Raw genomic sequence first — 19,151 nt, 5'->3', positions numbered from 1 at the left:
AGGAGCCATCTCGGAGATCATTCACAAGTATCGGGGCAGTGGTAGGATTCAGTTTGGATGGGGGGTTTCAGGCCTTTTCTGTCTGTGGGCCGGGACCCTCTGCCAGTTCTTTGCATTAGGGGGTGCCATAGGGAAGGAAGCTCATAATATCTGATCTGGCTTCTCCTGAATAGTGGATCAGAGAGACAGAAAGAGAGAGAGAAAGAGAGACAGAGACACACAGAGATAGAAAGATGGGTAGGAGAGACAAAGAGAGGAGACACAGACAGAGACAGGGAGACAGAGAGGAGAGACAAAGAGAGACAGAGAGACAGGAAGAGACCAAGAGAGATACAGACAGCCAGAGACACAGAGACAGGGAGACAGAGACAGAGAGATAGAATGAACACAGGAGAGACAGAACCAGGCAGAAGTCACAGACTTTTCGTTAAGCCGACCGTGGAAGGACATCCCATCACTCGGCCCTATTCTATTGGTTAGAAGCCAGCCGCAAAGTCCATTCTCACTGAGGAGCGGGGATTACATAGGGTGTGTACCTAGGAAGTGGGAATGCTGGGAGCCTTTGTGGCGGCTGCCCACCACATAGGCTGAGATGACCGCCACTCAGGCACTTGGACCTGAGTCTAAACATAACAGGAGGCCCTGGATGGTTGCGAGCCAGAAGCAGATGATGTCTGAACGTCATTTCATTTCAACCCTCCATGGGACACTGGGAAACTGGCAAGAGGGGAAGTGCCTCTCCCAGACGCCCAGCAGACCCAAGCCTCTTTGCGTTGTATTCTCTGCAACAGCCAGCCCTTCCTGTAATCCTTGCACTGCCAAATCTGTGCAGGAGCCACATTTGGGAGCAGCCCACGGGATTCACAGACTCTGAAGGGATCTCTAGGTCTATACACCTGATGACATCCCTAGGAAGTAGATGCTAGAATGACCCCCACTACACAGAGAGGGACATGAACACAGGAGACACCCTGAGAGGGGAGGCCCTGAGAGGCGCAGGGTTGTCCAGGGTGACATCACTTGCAAGAAGCAGGAGCGGGACTGAATTCAACTCTGTGTCCTCAAAGCTGGGGCCCCGGTTGCGTCCAGACCTCCCCAGAGGCTGTGGGGTGGACTGTGTTGGTGTGACTGTGTCTGGACAGGGTATGGAGATGGAGAGTGAGCAGTCAGCAGCCCGGGGGGCCCTTAGGAAGGTCTTGTGTGAGGAGGAAGATTAGGTAAGTGGATCCCAGGAAGTGACCTCACAGAGCCCAACAGAACTTGGAACCCTGGTAACTAGGCACCCACATCCTAAACACAGCCCCCAAGCGAGCTCACTTATCTAGCACTTGTCTAGAAGGAGCAACATGTTTAGTTGCTGCTTCCCAATGACCAGGGGCCGGAGCCCCAGGAAAGCCCCCAAAGACCGATGCAGTTGCTGGTGCCCCTCTCACGGCCGACGGCTCTGGCCGTTTACCTGGAGGGACGGAAAGGTAACACCGGGAGGCCCAGGGAAGGCCATTCCAAACCAGGCTACCACTGTGGTCCCATCTGGGCAGCCCTACATCCCCTCCCCATGTGTGCCTGGAAGGGCGGGTTCATGTGGGTGGACCACCGTGAACAGGAGCAGTCGGTGAGATGTTAGAAGCCTGGGGGGGTCGGTCAGGTTCAAAGCCCAGGTCAAGGCTGGCTGGGTGGGACGTGGAGTGCAGGTGTGGCGCCCTTCTGCCTGAGGTTTATCCCAAGCCCCTGAGGTGTAGGTCTTTCCTCAGGGGTGGAATACTGTGCAGACACAGGTGTGTGCTTGATCTGGGAGAATTAGCTCCAGAGGGCAGAAGCAGCAGCAAGGACAGCTGGGCAGGGCTCTGATGCCTCTGGGACGGAGCCAGTCACTGTCTTTGCAGAGCTCCAGACAGGAGATCAGCATGGAGCTGCTGGAAGGGGATATTCCATCCATCTCCCCGATGGAGGCGCCGGTGTCCCACAGGACTGGATTAGCAGCTACTGGGAGAGCGTCTGCAGTGACAGTGATAAAACCCTCAGAGCCACCAGAGGACCCAGCCTCAATCCCGGGAGAACAATCATATCCACCATGTCCTGCAGCAGACCAGGAGGCAGCTGAGGCCCCAGCCTCCATGCAGGGAGCGCCATCCCCTGCACAGGCTCCTGTAGGATACCAGGAGGCAGAAGAGGCCCAAATCTCTGTGCAGAGAGAGCCATCCCCTGCACAGCCTCCTGCAGGAGATGAGGAGGCAGCTGAGATCCCTGCCTCCATGCTGGGACAGACATCTCCTGCACAGCCGCCTGCAGGACTCCAAGAGGCAGCTGAGGCCTCAGCATCCAAGCAGGGAGAGCCATCCCCTGAGCAGGCTCCTGCAGGCAAACAGGAGGCAGCTGAGGCCCCAGCCTCCGTGCAGGGAGAGCAATGCCCAGCACAGGCCCCTGCAGGAGAACAGGAGGCAGCTGAGGGCCCAGCCTCAGTTCAGGGAGAGCCATCCCTTGCACAGCCGCCTGTAGGAGACAGGGAGGCAGCTGAGGCCAATCTCTGCGGCCTGGGAGAGCTGGCTCTAGACCCTCCCTCATTAGCACCTCCAGTCCCACCTATTGCACCTACTCCCTTACCACAAATTTCCTTCCCCACCCTCCTAATTGTGTTTCTCTATTTCTTGGTTTCTTACATTGATTTTCTTTTATTGTTTATATCTTGATTATTTAAAATAAATTTCACTTTCGTCTTTTAACACTTTAATGTTTTTCATTTTAAATTGTACACTTCATGAGCATTAAGTACATTCACAATGCTGTGCAGACGTCACCGCTGTATGGGTTTAGAATATTTCATTCTCCAAAAGAACACCCTGTTCTAAAAGCACTCACTCCCACTTTCTCCCTCAGGCCCTGGCAACCCCTAATCTCTTTTCTGTCACTGTTTGTTTGTTTTTTTTTTAAATCTGTTCAGGATGTTTCCTATAAGTGAAATCCTGCCGTATGTGGCCATGTGTGTCTGCCCATTTATTTTCACACGGCCTGATAAGTTTTCCTTTTCTGTTATTATCTGAAATAGAATTTCTCTAATTTGATAGGAAAATCCCAGATGGAGTCTAGATTTGATGTATCAAAGAAAGCCCTTTTGGTAAATATGTGCATAATCTTGGGGTACAGACTGCTGTTCTAAGTGGGACACCAGAGCCAGAAGCCACACACGAAATGCGCTGCTCTTCCTGCGGCCAAAACAAAAACAAGAAAGGGTAGAAAGCTGGAAAGACAAACCACAAACCGGAAAGTATTCCTCATAACACAAGGCCAGGGAAAGGTTACGCATCCTTGGGGTCCAAAAAAATGCTCGAAAGTCAGAGTTTTAAAAAGAGATAAAGAGCAAGCACATTGAACGCCAACGAGACGTGATATACAGGGGCAGCATGTGTCAGAGATGCTCGAGCTCCCCGAGGATGAGACGCGCACATGGAGACACTGTGAAGAGGGCACTGGGCCCCATCATACGGGCTGGGTTCCAGTGTGGTGACGACCAGCCCTGGTGACAATGTGAGGAAGCAGAGGCCCCAGTAGACCCCTAGTGACAAGTGTTAAAGGACACTCCTCTCTCGAGACCAGCCTGCAGGACATATCGCAGTCCCCAGAGGCACGCCTGTGCTGGCGGTGCTGATCCCAGGACTTCATCCCACAGAAATTCCTGCTCAACTTTTCAAAGATGTCTTTTCCAGACAATTCATCGCAGCACTGGTTGCAATAACAAGCAATTGGAAGGAACGCTACTGTCCATGGCGAGGCAATGGGATCCATCCGTCGCATCTGTAAGACCACGTATATGTGATATCAGCCGGGAGACACGCATCTACGAAAATCAATCTGTGTGTGAGAGAGAGACAGAGACAGACAGACAGAAAGAGAGAGACAGAGCCAGAGAGATACGCACCAAATTGTCCATGGGGTTCACCTCTGGGGATGGGAATTGCCACTCGCTTCTCTTCTCCTTTAGGGGCCTGCGTGATGTTTCAACGTGATAGAATGTGCCTCTAGTCCTCTTATAATTCGAACAAGATTAAAATCTCATGGTTAATATTATCCATTTATCACTCATCTTTGGACTGAAGTACATTATTTAGTTTTTCTTTGTAAACGTTATTATTACAAAGACAATGAACGTTTATTATAGTAAAAGAATGAATTCTAAGGGAATTAAGAATTAAGTGGAAACTCAGGAGTGCCCTTAACAGGCAGTGTTCACCGTTTCAGTCCTTTGCCTTTGTATGCACGTGTGTGTGCACGTGTGTGCATGTGCCCATTCAGCTGTGTGCATCTGTATGCACATGGGTATGTCTATGTGCAAGTGTGTGTGGGTGTGCACTTGCGGCTATCGTGTAGGAAGGACTGCAGGGGGTGTGCTCTTCTGGAACCTGATTTCCCCAGGGCTGGACCCCGGCCAGTCAATCCTCTTCTTCCTCTGCGTCCGGCTCAGAATTTCCTAAGAGCCTCTGCTGGGCAACACGGATCATTTCTGATTTTTCACCCCCGTCATCGTGCTGAAAGGAACTCCTGCATCCATAAATCTCTACTTCTTTAGGACCGATCCCTAGAGGTGGAGATTCTGGCTCATAATGTAAATGTGATGTTAAGGTGTTGGTCACAGTCTCTGACACCCAAGGTCTCCTTCTACGCTGTGATCTTGTATGGGAACAGGGAGTCCAGAGACCCTGAAGCAGAGACCTGAGGGAGGGAGGGAGAAGGAGGAGCAGCTAGGATGCAGGGGATGAAGGTACCTGGGGTGACCTGCCTAGCTGGAAGGCCCCGCTCCTGTTGCTTCTGTCCCTACCACTCCCCTCACCCCCGGCCCCGCCCCTACCACACCTGACTGCGCTTTGGCCTTGCCCATGCCCCTCCTGCTCCCTAACTCACCTGAGCTGAGCAGCCCGGCCTGCCATCCAGGACAGATGATGATGAGGGTCTGGACACTCCTGCCTGCTCCCTCTCCCTCCAAGCACAGAGCCCCATCCTCAGTAGGGAAAGCACATCTAGGGCAGTGCAGTGAGTCACAGGGACCTCCTTGAACATGCTCCCTCCAGAAGGAGTTCTCAGTTGCAACAGCAGGACCCACTTGAGCTTGTGTGAGCAGAAGTGACTTTGACAAGACACAGTGGAGGTGTCATAGAAGGTGCCAGAAGGTCAGAGCACGGGGCTGGAGGCTTTGGAGAAGGTCATTGTGCACAAAGCACACCTCAGGGTCTTCCAGGAGTGATGGCTGCCTCAGGCACTGTGCCAGCCCCAGCCCACATATCCAGCACATTCAGCCTCTGCGATGGAGGGGCCCTGCTCAGTGGAGACGAGGGAGAGAGCCCTGGTGACCTCGGAGAGGCACTGCCATTGGATCCTCGGTTTCCTCACCTGTGAAGTGGGGTGGCAGCCGACCTTTCATGGTGGTGTCAGACAAGTTCGCTCAGGCTGCACCTGGAGTGCCCTGCACCTTCTCAGAGATCAACAGCTACTAGCTCTAATGAAGAGGAATCACGGGAGGAGAGATGGGGCTGGGTCCTGGATCCCCAACTGGCTGGCTGAATGCCGTGGGACAAGATGGAGGGGAGAAAGGCATTCCAGAGGAACAGTGGAGTCAGAGCGAGTAGGGCATGCCTGGTAGGAGATCAGAGTGGGCAGAGGCGAAGGGCCCCAGGGGGCTCTCAGTGGGGTGACATCAGCAGGAACAGCTCACTGTGATGAGCACTTACCGGGCCTCTGTTCTCCTCTTGAGCTATCTCCTTGAATCCTCCCCACAACTCCTTGGGGGAGGAGCAATTATTGTCTTCGTTTCACTGATGAGGAAACTGAGGCTCAAAGAGACTTGCCCCCTCTGTGCCCTGCAGAGTGGCAGAGCCGGGATTTGAACCCAGTGCCTCTTAGACCCCATGGGGCCTGCCTGAGAAGGGCTCCCCCATGCTGAGGGAGGGACCTCTTTTCCCTAAAGTTCTGAGAACTTTTGTTCCTGATGCCCAGAGAGACCTCACTCTGCGGGGGGATAGGCTGGTCCTTGGTACTGGGAGAGCCCACAGCACCCACGGCTGGCCATTCCCCGGCCACCCTACCCAGCCCCAGGCAGACGGAGTGGCCCTGTCCCTTTAGTTCAGTGATGGCTGGAGGCCAGAAGTGTTCAGGCCCCCGGGAGGCCAGGACCCCTGAGCCCGAGGAGGCCGCAGTGCAGGACAGTGGTTTGGAATGATCCCAAGTCAGAGAAACAGGGGTCCTAGTCCCTACTCAGCCTCTTTCTAGCTGGTGACGCAGGTGAGGCTCTCAGCCTCAGTTTCCCCATCTGTACAATGAGGAAATAACTTGGCCTCCTGATGGGCTGTTGGGAGACTTCCCTGAGGAATGGATTGTGCATCTCTAGCCTGGTGCCTGGAGCGTGTTAAGAGCCCCCTGCCAGGCTGTCACAGTGGTCCTCCAGGGCGCAGGGTCTGGGAAGTCCCTCCTCAAGTTCCCTTCTTGCTGCCCTGCTCCCGGGAACATTCAGCATTGTTTGAGGAGGAGCTGAAGAAGATCCAGGACCACACTGTGTTGCAGGTGACGGAGGCTCAGTGCTGGAAGTAGAGCTGAACATGCTCCATGCCACCGTGCAGGGCTGTGCTGTGACCCCCTGTGAGCCCGCCACACTAAAGGCTCCTCCTGTGTGGATCAAGCTTGTGTGGTTTATTCACTTTTTCCTTCATTCACCCAGTCATTCCTTCACTCATTCCCTCACTCACTCACTCCTGCACTCATGTACTCATTCATGCATTCGTTCCTTGTTTCACTCACTCATTCAGCCAATACACTCTGGTCCCTGCCATGGGCCGAGCACTGTAACCACACCAGTGAGTATGACACGACGTGGTCCCTGCCCACCTGGAGCTCACATCCACTGTGTGACCTGAAAGAGGGCTGTCCCTCATGTTAGCAGGGTTGATGAGCACCAGGAATCCACTTCTGAAAGTAGAGGCCACCCATGCAAAGAGAAGAGCGGAGAAAACCCATGCTTGGCACTTCATGGACAAAAAAATAATTAAAAGTTAAGAAAAATAAAGATATCCTATATTTAACAAAATGTGGGTTCTAATGACAATTGTGCACTCATTCCTACAACCAATGTGAAGTAATCCAGAGAGGACTGGGTATTTGTAACACATTTTTCTGGCCAATAATAGCATTTCAGTAAACATGTTCCAGGGCCTCACGATTTTTCTAAGGCCTCTGTGACCCTCCAACACTTAAATCTTTCTCCTTGGGAGCCTCTGTCCTGTCACCTTCCTTGTCAATGGCTCTTCCACTGTGCGGGGGCCTACCCTGCACGGCCACACTCGTCAGTGAGTCTCCACGTTGTTTGGACAGGCTGCCCGCGTTCCTCCCTCAGCCTCAAGAGCTCCTGTTTCTTTGGCAAGGTTGGTGTTTTCACTGGGTGATCACCTGGCATCCTTCTTTGCAGTGGTTTGCATCTTCCCACGCTGTGTCTCCTCTGACATCTCCGGGAGGCAGGCCTTTTGTCCCCATCTTACAGGTGAGGAAGCTCAAGTCCAGAAGGCTGGACGACCTGCTCCAAGTCACAGCCAGCGTGGAGCCTCGGCAGGGTTTGGGCCAAAAGCAGACAAGGATGTAGGGCAAGTGGTTTGTTTGCAGGTGAGGGAGGAGGCCCGAGGAGGCCAAGGGGAAGGAAGCCTGGAGGAGGAGAGCCAGTGCGGGGCCTGAGGAGGGAGCACTGAGGTGAGCATCCCTCCTAGTCCTGTTGGGAGACGAGATCCCAACTGGACTGGCTCTGTCCCCGTGCGTGGAGGGTATACCCCGGGTCATGAAGGCTTCTGTGCTACAGGCTGGCACAGGCTTGCAGGAGAGGAAGCTCCCGGTGCAGGAGAGAGCCCTCAGGCAGAGAGTGGATGCAGGTGCTCCAGGGGGACACTGTGGGCCTGCTGGGGACTGGCTCCCAGGGACTGCGGGGACTCAAGTGGGCTGAGGGAACTGAAGGGCAGCAGCAGCAATGTCTGCAGCGGGGGTCTGCACACATGTCCCACACTTATGCCCCCAGAAAGGCTGCTCTGCATGGCATTTCTCCTCCCAGATGCGTAGTTGGCCCAAACCGCACCTCCACTCCACACGCCCAATTCCTTTCCACTCGTCTCAGGTTACTAGAAATTCAGAATATTTTATTTGGTGTTGGAGCCCAGAGACTTTTGTTTGTCCTGCCCATGTTCTAACATTGCTGGCTTTTTAAAGATCTCAGGGCTTTGACTCCAAAACAGCAAGATGCTGAGGATCCCAGAGAGCTTTCTGGAAGCAAGACTTTATGCTTTGCAATACTGCCATCCCACCAGCTCTTCTCAAAATCCCTCCAGGACACAGACTCACAATCTTGGGTCCTCAGATTGCTGAAAGGATGCGCCTTCAGAAAGTGATTGGCGTGGGGCGGCAGGACACACCGAATGGTGGAGTGAGGCATTCAGCCAATCCTCTTCCCGGAAGCCACGATCACACCGGACGCGCTGTCAGAAAACAACCTCTGGGAAGAGACCAGAGACATACAACCAACTGAGGAGCATTTGAAGCTGAGGGAAGAACAGTGAGAGTTGTGGTGTTTTTCCCCAGGGCAGCTCCCATCCCCACCCCCTCAGTGTGACAGCCCTGTGAGCGGCACAAGCCTGAAGGGGGGTGGCTTCACTGTAAGAAGTTGCCCACTTGATGTCTCCATGGGTGGGCAAAGCCCAGCCCCTAAGCATTTCTGGAAACAGTAGCCATCTCAGTGGCAAGCTGACGTGAAAGGTCAACTTTGCAGCCGCCTGAGGTTGGATCTAGAACAGAGCAGCGAATCAGCCAGGAAGGTAAGACGGACAACCACACAATGAGACAGACACAGCGGCCTTGATGGGCTGCACATAACCCCAGGGGGTCTGAAAGGTTGTGTACTTGTGCAGGCCTGTTCCCAATCAGGAGAGACCAGGAAGATGGGCATTGTGGGGATGCTTAGAGACCTGCCACCAGCCTAGGCCCTGCCCCCAGGGGTTGCTGCCTCCCAGGAAGTCCAAGTTGACTGAGGGGACAATGCCCAGCCCTGTCGATCGTCCCCGTCCACTCTGGGGCTCCCATGGAGAGAGGCCTTTCCACCTGCAAACTTCTCCCTAGGTCTTCTTCAGAGGCTGAAACGAGGTGCTCTCAGAGCAGAGAAGATGGTGAGCAGTGAGGAGAGGCTCCTGAGGAGTCGGCCCTCCTGGGGAAGGAAGCAAAGGAGCTGGGAGGGTGGAGAGGTCCCTGCTTGCTCTGGCCTCAGCCCCCTCAGTGTACATCTCCCTCCTGGAGGGGACAGGAGCCCAGGGAACCCAGGAGAGCACCCCTGGTCCCCGAAGAGCAACACTCCCAAGGAGGAGGATCTGAGCTCAACATAGGATGAGCCCAGGTAGGAAGGGAGCCTTTCGCCACCAGGACAATCGAGTCAAGGTCAGCGTGCTCCTGCAGGGATGATCTCCCTGCCTGTTCTATATGTCCCTGTGGACCAATGACAGCTTAAGGATTGGCTCTGACCAGCAGACGAAGCACAAGTGACAGGACGACACTTCCCAGATTCTACCTCCGAGGCTATCATTCTCACTCACTCTCTTGTGTTCCCTCTACCCTCTCCCATTGCTCCCCTCTCTCAGTCTGTCTGACCCCTGGACCTTGGGACATACATGGATGTCCTGAGCTCCCCTATGCAGATGCCCACACAGAAGAAACCAAGGGAGTCCCCTGGCCAACAGACAGAAAGGAGCCGGGCTCTCAGTGAAGCTGATCCTGACCGAGCCCACAGGCGTTAGCTTGACAGCACATCTCATCCTGGTTCAGACTCAGTGGAGGCCACAGCCCCAACCTGGAAGAAGCGATGAGCAGAGGCTGCAGCTCAGTTGTGCAGGATTCCTGGTCCACAGAGATGGAGAGAGAGCGAATATTTGTGGTTTCATGATGCAGGGTGGGGAGCAGTGTTGTCAGAGAGGAGGAGACACCTCACACCATCTCCCAGTTCCCGGGTCTGGCCTGCCCCCTCCCTTCTCTCCCCTCCACGCTCTCTGCAGCCACAGTGCCCACCTCTCTAACCTCCTCTGGCCAAACTCACTTCTGCCTGGGTGTCTCCACACCAGCAGTGCCTTCTCCCTGGCACGCTGATCACAGGTGAGTGAAGCGCTGGGTCCTCATGTCATTCCGGTCACAGCAAATGTCACCTCTGTCAGGCCTTTCAGACCCTCCTACCCAGTGAGACCCCAGCCCTCCCTGCAGGACACTCTTTATTTTCATTCCAGTTCATGCTCTTCTCTTTCACGTGTCTCTGACTTTGTGCTTTTGTCCATCTGCCTCCAGACTGAGCTCCTGGTGGGCAGGGACCACTGGGTAGATTTCAGCACCAACCTTGGGCCCACCAGGGCTCCTGGCCCAGGGTGAGGGCTTGGCACGTAGCTGCTGAATGAACAAAATGGGGCATCTTGGATCCCTCCTTCCTGCTTTTGCTCCACTCAGATGGTGAAGAGGAACACTAGTAATAGGAAGTGCAAGTGGGTCCTGAGGCAGGCGGAGGGTCAGCATGACTTCTGCATGACTCCTCCTTTCTCCAATTGCTCCAGCAAAGCTCAGTGGGCACCACTGACACAGGAGGCTGCCACCTGATGGCCGTCACAGGAACTGCAGCCTCAGGCAGGGACAGCACAGCACCAGGCACCATATATTTCTTGTGGAGAAATGCCTATCCACATGCATTGCCCATTTTTCATTGTGCTATTTGTATTTTATTGTTGAGAGGGGAGAATGTATTATATGTTCTCAATAGTAGACCCTTATCAGATATGTAAAGATCTGTAAGCATATTCTCCCCTTTTGTGAGTCGTCTTTTCACTTTCTTGATCGTATCTTTCAACGCACTCAAGTTTTACTTTTGATGAAGTTGAATTGATCTGTTTTCCCTTTGGTTGCTTATGTGTTGGGTGCCATAATTACAAAAACATTGCCTAATCCAGGGCCATGTTTTCTTCCAAGAGTTTTATAGTTTTAGGTCTTACATTTACATCTTTGATGGTAAGAAGATGTAACATTTTTGTATATGGTGTTAGGTAGGGGTTCACCTTTATTATTTCACATGTGGATCTCCAGTTGTCCCAGCACTACTTGTTGAAAGATTATTCCTTCCTCATTGTCTTGGCATCTCAAATAATTCTAGAATCTGTGGTTGTTGCAGGTGGTGTGACTTACAGTGCCTTAGAATTTGTTCTTTACACGAAGGTTGCTTTTCTCTGGCCTTGTGGACTTTCACCCACTGCATATGTAGACTGATCATTAGCGAAATACTCATATCACGTATTTTGACTAGTCTTACTTTGTTTGTGGTGGGTATGTAAGTCCACTTCCTGTTACTCCCTGATGGCTGGTACACCACATTGCACCATTGTTCTGGCCTGGATAATCGCTGTATCCTTCTAACTGGTTTCTCTGTCTCTATATTTGACCCACAATCTATCCCCAATGCACCAATTGGAGTGACCCTTTAAAACCAGATGTCACACCCTGACATTGTGAAATCTCTCAAAGGGCTCTCCATTTCTCTCAGGGGGAAAGTTCAAGTCCTTATGATGGACCTCAAGCCCCATACAGTTGGTCCCTCACTCTCTCTGACATCATCTTTGGCCAGTAATCCCCTGTACCTCTGCCCTCCATTATGCTCCTGGTACATACCAGGCACTCTCCCACCTGTAGATTTGCACTCTATGTTCCTTCCACTTGGAATCCTCTTCCACATGATGACTTCATGCCTCATCTTCTTCACTATCTTTAATTCTGTGTTCAAATGTCATCTTGGTGAGGCTGTATTGACCATGTCATTTAAAATATAAACTATCCTCTTGTCCTGACACTCCCTATCCAACTTGTTCCCCTTTCATTTTTCCCCTTAGCACTAATACCCTATAAAATAATATATAATGATAAGAATCAGTGTTCAATCAGGACACGGAAACCAACCAATAGATTGAGCAGGGACAGTTTATATAATGAACAATTAACCATAAACCTTTAAAGGGAACTATAGAGAATAGCCCAGAATTACAGCAGAGTAGTTAAGAAAGAAACAAATTTGGGAGAGGACCCCCTCGCCAAGGCTGCCTTCAGGCCTTGATGGAGAAGGAATGATTGCAGCACAGGGATGGTGGAGAAGATTGTCATGTTTCCCAAGGCCAGTACCGGTCCCTGGTCAGGGCAGAGCTCAGCAGGTAGGGAACAGCAGGCTGAGACTGGCAAACAGGAAAGCCCTGTCTCCTCCCAGGGGCAGGTAGGCTGAGGCTGGGATGCCAACTGGATTCACTGGGATTCCACTTGCAGGGGTGCCACTCATTCTCCTTATTAAGCCATCCAAGGGGATCCACTGAATCCACTGTGGATCACCCAATGTGGTTGAGTCCCTGTAGACACCCCTGAATTGTGACACTGCTGGTTGTACTGCAGGAGAAAGAAAAAGAAAAGAATGGAAGCACCCTGGAATTAGGAAGGAAGGCCCTTTGTCCTAAACCTTCTCTGACAAAGCTTAACCCCTGCCAGGTGCAAAAGAGAAATGTCTACTGTGTGCAGCTCCATTATTGCAGAACAGACAATAGAGGCAAATACTCTGATGTTGTTACACAGGGGCAATCCATTGATAACTGGCACCATAATTCCCTTATTATTTTGTTTATCTATTCCATGCTTTTACTTCCAACTTGCCTCTATTGCTTTATTTGAAGTAAGATTTTGAAGACAGCATATGGTTGTATCAAGGTTTCTAAAAAAAGGTATTTTGACCCCCCAAAATGCCATTATTAGATCAAAACAACACAAGAATTAAAAGTACAAAGTAGCTATACTATCAGTATATGCCTTAAGTAAATAGTTTACTGTCAAATTCCTCTTATATAAGAAAGCACCATGCAGTTTCATTTTAATGATGTTAGCCTCAATAATCTAGTATAATAATAAACTCCTTTGTAATGAGTAACTATATACAATGAAGTTACAATAATTTACAATTTACGTCTGTGACATGACCCAACTACTCTCTACAAGCACCACTGAAATCTTGATTGATGCTTGGCTACCTTGTTCTACTAGAACTAACGGGAATATTTCACTGCCAACAAATTCTGTTTACCTGCTGTGTAGTTTATAAGGGTTGAATTCTTCTCTACTTGAAAATCACCATTTTCATATCTCCATATGGATACCTGTTTATCGGCAGATAGCTTTGCAGCCAGTATAGTTTTTTTCAGGAGAGTCTTATATAAGAAGTCATAAAAAATGAGTATAAATAACTTACACTTAGGCAATTTTTCTTTTTCTTTTTTTTTCCCTGCTTGGAAAGATTTGCCCTGAGCTAACATCTGTTGCCAATCTGCCTCTCTTCTTTCTCCCTTCCCAAAGCCCCAGTACATAGTTCTATATTCTACGTGTAAATCCTTCTAGTTCTTCTACATGAGCCACCGCCACAGCATAGTCAATGAGAGACGAGTGGTGTGGTTCATGCCTGGGAACTGAACCTGGGATGCCGAAGCGGAGGGTGCCAATCTTTAACCGCTGGGCCATCAGGGGTTGCTCCAGGAAATTTTTCCAGAAAAAAATTGGAATCAAGATGTATGCTTTATTTCTAAAAATTTCATAACATACTTTAAAACATGAAATGCTCAACATGTTTAAAAGCACTTTATCACTCAGTTTACCTTAACAAAGATATAGCAAACATTTTGAGAAATGTACTTTCAACAGGAAAGTCCAATTGTAGCTTTGTGCTTTTGTAGACCACTCCCAATAACGTGTCTTAAAAAATATAACTGTAAGATTCTCTCAAGAAAATGTATTTCATTTCTATAAAAATCGTTCTTTACAGTGTCTCAATGTTTGTTTCGTAGTGAGCTTCTCAATGTTCTTTAGGCTTAACAATATAGTAGAATCAAGCTCCTATAATCTAGCTTTTAATTCCACAATCCGGAAAGCTCTATCTCAAGGTCATCAATGACCTCTTAAGCCACCGAATAATATTATTCCCATTTCATAAGTGTGAATACTAGGTTTTAAAGAAGTCAAGTTCATGCCCAATATTGTTTAGCTAGTAAGAGGCAGAACCTAGATATGACTGACTCCTGCTGTCTGATTCTAAAATACATAAGCATAACCTCTAGATATACAGCCAAACATAACACTCTGTATTCTTGCAACAGAATAAATGCATTTGCTTTTTCCTTAATGTCTGTAACACGGTTCTTAACTATTCCAATACATTGGTTTCTCCCTTTCTGTAAATGAGAGTGTTCTTCAAAGTACCTTCCTTCCTCTCTGCTCTTCTCTATACATTCCCTCCACTCCCAGTGCTTGAATTCATTTAACAAGCATTTATTTTATTGAGTCCATACAATTCCAGACCCCATGGAAAAACAATGAAAAAAACCCAGTCCCTGGCCTTGAAGGATTTACAGACTACTAGGGGAGAAAGCCCTATAAGCAAGTCCAATACTATTTTCCAAAAAAAAAAAACAAGTTTGAATCTGCACAAACACAGAAGGCTATCTATGCCACACAGCACGGGTTTTCAAGCCTTTTCTGAGGAGGACTAAAGTTTTTTAAGAAATAGCGTTTAACATTTCCAAAAGAGCACGCAAGACCTAGAACTTCCCTGATCCACTGTCCCATTCCCACTACAAGCCATGTTTTTTCTAAGACTCTTAAGAACATCGTTTGAAAACCACTATATTCTAACATCTTAATAGTTTTGCCTTTCATGCCTAGGTCTTTAATCTACTTGGAATGGATTTTTGTGTACGGAGTAAAGTAGGGTTCCAATTTGAATTTTTTCCATACTGATATCTAATAGTCCCAGGACCACTTAAAGAAACGCCCCTCCTTTGCCCTCTGCTCTGTAAGAGCACTTCTATTAAAAGAAATCAAGTTTCTGGATACACGTGGAATTGGATTTGGGTTCTCTACTGTTTTCCACTGGTCTAACACTGTGCTAATACCAAAGTGCTTTAGTTACTATAGCTTTATATATAATACATCAGGATATCTCATAGATCAAGTCTTCTCACCTTGACCTGCTGCTTAAAAAATATCTTGGCTATTCTTAGTCCTTTGTATTTCCATATGTATTTTAGAAAACACACGTAATTTTGAGCTCTGTAATTTCCTGGCAAACTGGTAAAATACCCACAAAACAAATCTAGATCAGTGGTTCTCGACCAGGGCAATTTTAACACCCCCACCTCCCACCGCAGGGACATTCAGCAACGTCTGGAAACATTTTTGGTTGTCACAAAGAGGGGGGTAGGTACTACTGGCCTCTAGTGGGTTGAGGCCTGGGAGATGCTGCTAAGCATCCCACAGTGCACAAGACAGCTGCCACAACAAAGAATTATCCCATTCAAATTTTAATAGTGCCACTTTTGAGAAACCCTGACCCAAATAAATCAAGGGGCAAATTTGCATGGGCCCATTAAAGGCCAGGGAACGTCTACCAAAAACAATAATTTAGTTTTAGAAAAACCAAACTGCCCTGTGCCAAATGAGATTTACCCCAATTCATTAAAAAAAAAAATCACATTATTTGCATATACCAAAAGGCTTATCTTCCTGTTCTCTATAGCAGGGACATTTGCAGGAAGCTTATTGGAGGGGTTAAGTCTTTAAAATACAAAGTTATAAAAAAACAAGACATAGCCAGAAGGTATTAAAAAAAAAACTCATAGAAATCAGTAAGAAACAACCCAATAGAAATATGGGCAATCTGAATAGACAATTCACTAAAAGGAATATTCAAATGACCAATAAACATATATAAAGATTCTCAACCTCATTAGTCACCAGAGAAATACCAATTCAAACTCATGAGTACACCATCCATGCACCAGAATGGCTAAAATTGTAGAAGACTGGACATATCAAGTGTTAACAAGAATGCTGAACAACGTAATTCCCATATACTACTGGATGTAGTGAAGGGGTTGCATAAACTGGTTCAACCACTTTGGAAAATGTTGGCAGTCTCTACTATAGCTGAACATATCCATACACTATGCCCAGCAATGCCATTCCTAGGGATATAGCCAACAGAAAATACTTACCTATTTGCAAAAGAATGAACAAGAATGTTCATAAAAGCATTAAGAGCCTAAAGGAGAAACCATCCAAATGTCTAATAACTGCAGAACGGATTAATAAACTGTGATATGTTCATAGAAGGAAATAATATACCACAACAAGAACTACTACTATATGCAACAACACAAATGAATCCCCAAAATACAATGTTAAGCAAAAGTACGCAGACTCAAGAGTACAGATATCACTCCATTTCTATAAAGAGGCAAAACTCATCAATGGTGACAGAAAGGAGGAGAGCAAATACCTGTGCAGAGAAAGGACAGTGACTAGAAAAGAGCATGAGAAGGGGCTGTAGGGTGTTGGGAATGTCCTATTTTTATCTAGGTGGTAGATACACGAGTGTGTTTACTTTTTGAAAATTCATCAAGCTATACACTTAGGATTTGTATGCTTTTCTGTATTTAGCTTATATCTTATTAAAGAATTCGCTTAAAAATATAAAGAATACAACCCTGATTTACCGCATCTGATGCTTCAAGAGACTATTCTAAACAGCCCTAACCCAAGATGATGTTAAAATGCAAGTTGTGTATATATTGACAACTGATTTTTTACCAAGGCACAAAGGCAATGCAGTGGATAAAGGATAGCCGTTTCAATAAATGGTGCTGAACAATGAGATATCCATAGGCAAAATAAATGAACTTGGATCCATACCTCACACAATATACCAAAAATAACTCGAAATGGATTTTAGACCTAACGGTAAAACCTAAAACTATATTTGATAGAAAAACACTTGTATTCAAAATATACAAAGAACTCTCAAAACTTAACAATAAGAAAAAAAAACAGGCAAAAGATTCGAACAGACATTTTATCAGAGAAGATATACAGATGGCTAATAAGCACACGAAAAGATGCTCAACATCATAAGTTATCAGGGAATGCTGATTAAAACCACAATGAGATACCACACTACATGCCTATTAGAATGGCTGACAAGACTGACCATACCAAGTGTAAACAAAGGTGTACAGAAATGGGAACTCTTGGACACTGCTGGTGGGAATGTAAAATGGTATAATGTATAAACACTTTGGGAAACAGTTTGGAAGTTTCTTAAAGAGTTAAACATAAGTGATCCACTCACTCCACTCTTAGGTATTTGCCCATAAAAAGGAAAGTACATGTCCATAACAAAGACTTACATACAAATGTTCATAGCAGCTTTATTCATAATAGCCTAAAACTAGAAACAACTCACATATACATCAACACGTGACTGGATAAACAATTTGTAGTATATCCACAGAACAGAACATTACTCCGCAACAGGAACAAACTGTTGATACACACAACATGGGTGAATTTCAAAAGAATTATGTTAAGTGACAGAAGCTAGACAAAATCAGTGTACAAATGTCTGATTCCATTTATATAAACTCTCGAAAATGCAAACTAATCTATAGTGATAGAAAGCAAATCAGTGGTTGTTTGGGGAGAGTAAGTCACAGAGGGGTGGGAAGGAGGGATAACAAATGTGCATGAGAAAACTTTTGAAGGTAATGGATATGTTCACTATCTTGACACTGACTTAAAGTTTCATGGAGGTACACCTTATGGTGGAGGTCATAACTTATCAAAGCATACCATTTAAATAAATGCAGTTTGTTTTCTGAAGTATATTTCAATAAATCTTTTCTAAAAATAATACAGGTTGTATATAAATATTGTAAACCAGAGTTCTTATAATTAGCTCAAAATCAACTCCATTCATTCACACAACAAATATTTACCTAGCACCTACTATATGCCAAGCACTCTGCTAGGTTCCAGGGTTACAATGGTAAGCAAACTGACATGGTTCCTGACCTCATGGAGAACACAGTCTGCTAGGGGAAGCAGAGATTATTAAAAGATGCACACAGACACATGGATAATAAAAACTTCACAGACAATTGCTGTGAAGGAGACAAACACAGTGAGATGACACAAAATAACAGGGAAACCAAATCTGATCTAACGGAAAGGTGAGTATGGCTCCCTCAAGGAAGCGACATTTAAGCGACACCTAATGGAAGAGGAGGATAACAAGTTGAAGATGTAACTTTCCTCAGAAGAGACACTAACACAAGCAAAGGCTCTGAGGAAGAAGAAAGCATGACCCTTTGAAGGAATGGAAAGAAAGTCAAAAGGGTCAAAACAGTGTAGACAACACTATTGGTCACCTCTCCAGTAACTATTCCATCTCCTCTTCCTCACTCCTAACAGAATCACACTTGGGTTCCAGCAGCCACCCTCCTCCACACATAGTCATGTGCTTTAGAGGAAGATGACTCCATTCTTGATTTTAGGAAGTGGATACGTTGAGACTTAAGTCAGTCATGGCCACCTCTTTTCTCCCTGCCAGTGATTAGTTAAAGAATGGCATGAGTGAAAGCAGGAAAAGAAGTTATTGCATGCTCTAAACAAGAGATGGTAGTTTGGACCAGGGAGTTGTCAATGGAGATAGAGATTTGCACGGAGAGATAAGGTAGAGCAACGTGTACAGGATGTCTCCTAGGTTTCTGGCTTAGGCAAATAACGATCAATCTTTTCCATATAGTCAAAGCCAGAGAAATATTTTTTAAAAATGAATAGTCTTATGTTATTCTTAATATATTTCTCTTAAATAAACCTAATTAGAACTACTCAAGGATCATACCTAAAACATATCTCATCCTCATGCAGGATACTGGCTTCAGAAGTTCATGCAAACTTATCAAGAATGAATGAGGCTAACTAGATTTTGTCTTACAATACAAATCAATGTTTTCTAAAATTCTAACCTATAATTAACAATCCTGCCTACAAATAACAGCAATTTCTGAATATCATTTATTTTGCCTTGCCTGCTTCAAAAAATGATTTAAGCTAGCAAAATGTCCAAATCAATTAAAAGCCAAGCCAAGAATAAAGTAGTCCAAGGATTTCTGACCACTCTTGTGTTATCTAAAAATAATTCTAGAGAAATTAGACGGAGGTATCTAATTAATTATGCTCATCCAATTTATCAAATTAGGTCTCAT

The 19,151-nt window shown here is 47.0% G+C and overlaps 1 long non-coding RNA gene across 1 annotated transcript in view; it reads right to left on the bottom strand.

The window, feature by feature from the left end:
* Positions 1-7,850: 7,850 nt before the first annotated feature.
* LOC131402030 (uncharacterized) overlaps positions 7,851-19,151 on the bottom strand; it is a 76,995-nt gene continuing 65,694 nt past the window's right edge. Inside the window, exon 4 of the long non-coding RNA XR_009218205.1 lies at positions 7,851-8,509. This is a non-coding gene — a long non-coding RNA (uncharacterized LOC131402030). The remainder of the gene's footprint in view (positions 8,510-19,151) is intronic.

The sequence above is a fragment of the Diceros bicornis genome, assembly GCF_020826845.1.
Source record: "Diceros bicornis minor isolate mBicDic1 chromosome 3 unlocalized genomic scaffold, mDicBic1.mat.cur SUPER_3_unloc_1, whole genome shotgun sequence".
Taxonomy (NCBI): Eukaryota; Metazoa; Chordata; class Mammalia; order Perissodactyla; family Rhinocerotidae; genus Diceros; species Diceros bicornis.
This window is presented reverse-complemented; position numbering and strand designations above follow the sequence as displayed.